A 5,266-nucleotide genomic window follows, 5' to 3' on the forward strand; every position below is an offset into this window, starting at 1 on the left:
TTTGTCCAAAATGTCTTACATACCCAATGTTGCCTCACTCTCTTCAGAATTTTCATGGAATGATCATGCCTTTGTGAATTTCCATCCACATGTACTAAAATTTGATTTTCTCCTGTTAATCTGTCTCTGTCAATTTGGTTATTGGCCCAGTCAGAAGAACTAAGAAGGTGGGAGGAAAGGTATTAATATTTTTGTAGCCCTCACGATGGCTTTATCCTTATTAAAGAAATAGAGTTCATAGTTTAAAATTTTCCAACAAAAGAAATATCCAGACCCATATAATTTTACTCATTAATTCTACCAAACATTTAAAAATGAAATTATGCCAATTCTATATAAAATTTTTCCTGAAAATTAAAGAGTACAACCTAATTTCCAAACCATTCTTTTAGGTCACAAATATCCTACTGTTAAAAATACCAAACAAACAGATAAAGACAGTTTAAAAAAAAGAAAAAAAAAAAAAAAAGGACAACTGGGGAAGAATATTCTCCATTAACATGGGTTTAAAAAATCCTCAAAAAAGTGCTAGCAAATCAAATCTACATATACATATACTAGTAAATCATAATCAACATAATCAAATAGATTATCTGAGTAAACCAAGACTTGTTTAATATCATAAAGCCAATCAATGTAATCAATTATATTAAATAGATAAAAAAGAGAAAAAGAACAGCCACACTGTCATATTTTTTGATGTAGAAAAGTTATTTGAAAAAACTAACATCCAAAAATTCTCAACAAAGTAGTAAAGGAAGAGAACTTTCTTAACTTTATAAAGCACTTTTTCCTAATATTAGAAGCCAAATTAGGATGTCCACTTTCACCATTCCTGTTCAGAATCATATAAAAAGTCCCAGTCAGTGTAGTAAGGCAAGAAAAATTCAAGAAATTTACCAAAAGCTTTTAAAACTAACAAGTGGATTTTACAAGTTTGCAGGATATAATATCCACACACAACAATCAATTGTATTGCTATAGACTAGCAATTAACAACTGGGAACTGAAATTTAAAAATATAATTTATAGTAACTCCCCAAAAATGAAATATTTAGGTGAAAACTAACAAAACACCTGCAGAATTTGCATGCTAAAAACTGCAAAATGCTAGTGAAAGAGACCAAAACAGACCTAAATAAACAGAGAGACATGCTATGTTGATGGGACAGAAGACTCAGTGTAGGTAAACTGTCAATCCTCCACCACTTAATCTAGAATTAATGTAATCTCTAGCAGGTTTATTTTATTTTGTTTGAAAGTGTTATCAGTGGAAGTGGCATTCTTGTGATGTCTCAAGGAAAAGAATTTCCTGAGACTCCCATGGGAGGATGAATGATATTTATTTGGATGAAAATAAACCCCTGGATTTCCGATGTCCCATTCCCCTTCATCTTGTCATGGATAAAATCCAACCCTGTCTTCAGCAGGGCCAGAGTCAAGACCACTGCCCATAGTTTCTGCTCCATATTAAAGTACAGTCTAGTCCAGCATCCTGTGTGTGTAGTTCACACAGCCATGGGCCATGCGGCTGCTAAGGCCACATGGCTATGAGGAGAGAAGACATGAGCCAACATGGGTCACAGAACAAGAGCGAACAAGAAAGAGGGAACTCTTTGTCTGGGGATTTTAACCAGGATCTTCTTCAAACTAACCGGTTAACTTTCCAAGATTTCCACTGTTCCCCAGGCTAGACTGAGAGGCAAGCACCTCCCCTGGGCCACCCTGACTTCTACTGCACATGTGCTGATCTTCCCTTTCATCCCCACTCTGCCCCCAACAATTCAGTAGCGGATGGGGGAAGGGAGGGGTGTTAATCCCCTTGGAGGAACAATGCTATGTGAAGTAATAGTTTCCTGGTGAAGCTTCGCAGGTGACCATCCTTAAAATATCTGACTTCCTTTTGCTTTCTTTTCTTGTTTAATGTTTAACAACTAGCTAATTATGACAATAACAAAGGCGCAAAAATGTTCTAAAATTTATATGGAAAGTCAAAGAGAAAAACCCCAGAAACTATAAAGTTGACAGACTGACACTAATTTCAAAAATCATAATGTGCTTATTGTCTTGCAAATATGGTTTGCAATGTGCTCATACTGGGAAAACAGAAAAATAACTGTTACCTTTGCCCAGAAGCTGCTCAGTTTGGTGTATACTCACCCTCAGTTTCACACTGTGATTCCTTTCCTTTTATGCTCACAAATACGTGTGTGCCTCTGCTACCCAACAGACAAAACCAAACACCATATGGATGTGTTTGAACGTTTTAGAAAGATCTATGCCTTGGGTAGGCGCTATTTTATTTGAGCTAATGCCTACCAGGCCTGACTGCTCTGGACACTAGAATCTCAACCAAATTTTAGTTGGATACTCTGAGTTTGGCTTAAACAATGCATTAAAGCAGCACTGCTGAGCATATTTTGCTACATTTGCATTTGGATTGGAATATGATATCATCTCTGCCTTCATGGGCTTCCCACCTTAGTGAGGAAGTCAAACCACAAATAAAGAGATTAGTGAAAAATTTAAATGGGACTAGAAAACATGTCCAAGACCAGTAATGGAAGCCCTTAACTGTCATGCTAAACAGTTGTAATTTTCGTACATAGTGATGATAAACCATTGAACATTTTAAACAAGGGAGAGCTCTCTCGCTCTTGCTTATGCTTTGATTCACTTATCCACTCATTCATTCAATAAGTGGTCATTATTTACTAAACATTAGGTGCTACTCAAGATTCAGAGACTACAAAGAAAACTCAGCCATGACCCTGCCTCCAGCAAGTTCATAATACCAAGAAACACTCTACTGTGCGAAGCTGATTGGTTTACAAGTAAAGCAGGATATTATTTTGATTACCTCTCTTGGCTCCCCCTCCATTCAACATGCTTTAGGTTAACATCTTCTGGTTGAAAGCGGAAATAGGCTGGTATACTTCCTGGCTTTTGTTTTCATAAGCCTAAGCCCCAAAGCGGGAGAATATTATAGACAAATATTGATGGTCGGAGGGAGGTTTGAGCTAAAAGGTAAATGCTTTATTCCCCTATCCTCTCTCTACCAGACAAGAACTGTCCTCATATTGCAGGAAGGAGGTGGGAGAGGGGGAAGAGACTGAGGTCTGTGAATCTCAGAAGAGCCAAGCCAGACCTGACTCCCCAGCACCCTGCTGCAACAGTGAAGAGACTGCACAGAGCAATAGATGCTTCAATTGTCTATGCAGCATATGAAACCCAAGGTGAATTTGCAAAGATGTTTCCATCCCAAGCATGCACAAAAGCAGCAGAATGCCAATGCACCTATACAAGTGGTTTTATAGAGAGACTGTGGTACTCAGGGATACACTATGTGAACAGAGAGGCTCCATCTCCATCCCACCCCAGCACTGTGGCACAGTCCAGGGGTGGGGAGAGCTGATCCCAAATGTGACTACCTGGCAAGGACAGATAATTCTTTAAGATCCTTACCAATGACTGAGAATACCACTTGGCAATCAAGCACTTCTCTGTATAAGATCAGTTGGAATTCGGGGTATTGCTACTCATCCCCATCGGGCTCCTTTTGACCTCTTTAAGGCCAAGAAGAACAACAACTTCAAACTCTGGGTCTGCCCTGTGCTCATCATGGACAGATGTGATGAGTTGACACCAGAGTATTTTAATTTCATGTGTAGTGTGACTGACTCTGAGGACCTGCCCCTGAACATCTCCTGAGAAATGCTCCGGCAGAGCAAAATCTTGAAGGTCATTCATAAAAACATTGTTAAGAAGGGCCTTGAGCTCTTCTGTGAACTGGCGGAAGACAAGGAACCATAGGAAATTCCATGAGGCATTTTCTAAAAATCTAAAGCTTGGAATCCATGAGGATTGTTAATTGGCAATGCCCTTCTGAGCTTCTGAGCTATCACACTTCCCAGTCTGGAGATGACTTCTCTCCCATGAGGGAGACCCAGAAGTCCATCTAGCACATCACTGGTGAGAGCAAAGGGCAAGTTGCCAACTCTGCTTTTGTGGAACCAGTGTGGAGGTGGAGCTTTGAGGTAATTCCTATGGCAGAGAATATCAATGAATACTGAGTGCAGCAGCTCAAGGGGTTTGATGGGAAGAGCTTTGTCTCATTTACCAAGGAGGGCCCAGAGGTACTTGAGGATGAAGAGAAGAAGAAAATGGAAGAGAGCAAAGTCAAGTTGGAGAACCTCTGCAAACTTAAGAAAGAAATCTTGGATAAGGAGGTTATTAAGGTGACCATCTCCAATAGGCTTGTGTCTTCACTCTGCTGCATTGTGACTAGCAACTACGAATGAACAGTTGTATGGAGCACATCCTGAAAGCCCAGGCACTTTGGGATAACTCTACTATGGGCTACATGATGGCCAGAAAGCACCCGAAGATCAGCCCTGTCCACTCCGTTGTGGAGTCTCTATGGCAAAAGGCAGAGGTAGACAAGAATGACAATGCTGTTAAGGACCATGTGGTACTCCTGTTTGAGACTGTGCTGCTCTCTTTTGGCTTTTCACTCGAGTTTCCCCAGACCCACTCCAACCACATCTACCTCATGATCCAGCCAGGAGCAGGCACTGATGACAATGAAGTGACAGCAGAAGGACCCAGTGCTGCTATTCCTAATGAGATGCCCTCCTTGAGCATGATGAGGATGCCTCTCACACGAAAGAAGTAGATGAGGAATTTCTTATCTCATACCCTCTGTATATTATCTTCATGGCTCCCCCAGTAGCCTTGAGTGGTCTTAGCCCACCTGGTTTCCTCTGCTGATGTCGTGTGCTTTTAATCTCCTGCCTTTCTGCCTGAGGCAGGAGGCAAAGGCTTCAAGCCTTCTCTTCCCACATTTGACATTGGGTTTGGATGTTGTGTATTGTGGTGTCTTTTGTTGTTGTTTATTTTGTTCTGAAATTACAGTATGCAAAATAAAGAATATGCAGTTTTAAGGGAAAAAAATTTCATCTTTCTCAGGTCTGGTAAGTCAGTTACCATTTGTGCATATGCTTTCAGGCTTCCAAAATGTTATTACTGTTTTCTTCTCTCACTATCTTTGTCTTTCTGGGTTTATGCAAGCAACAAATATCCTTTCCTGTTATTTTAGTGGGGTTTAGGCTAGAGCAAAAGTTAATGTGTATGTTCAGTTCAACATCTTTGCCAGAAGTATCTTCTATAGTTTCTGCAATGCCACTTAAAAATTGTGATTTCTTAGGCTCCATTAACAAAAGGAAACCATCTGAAACAAGGAAAATGATGGTGGTGAGTGAAGTCT

General features: G+C 40.1%; 1 pseudogene; it reads left to right on the forward strand.

Annotated features, from left to right (window-relative positions):
• Window positions 1-3,451: 3,451 nt before the first annotated feature.
• On the forward strand, window positions 3,452-4,770 carry LOC118675575 (annotated as a pseudogene).
• Window positions 4,771-5,266: the final 496 nt, after the last annotated feature.

The sequence above is a fragment of the Myotis myotis genome, unplaced genomic scaffold (genome assembly GCF_014108235.1).
Source record: "Myotis myotis isolate mMyoMyo1 unplaced genomic scaffold, mMyoMyo1.p scaffold_m19_p_2, whole genome shotgun sequence".
NCBI lineage: Eukaryota > Metazoa > Chordata > Mammalia > Chiroptera > Vespertilionidae > Myotis > Myotis myotis.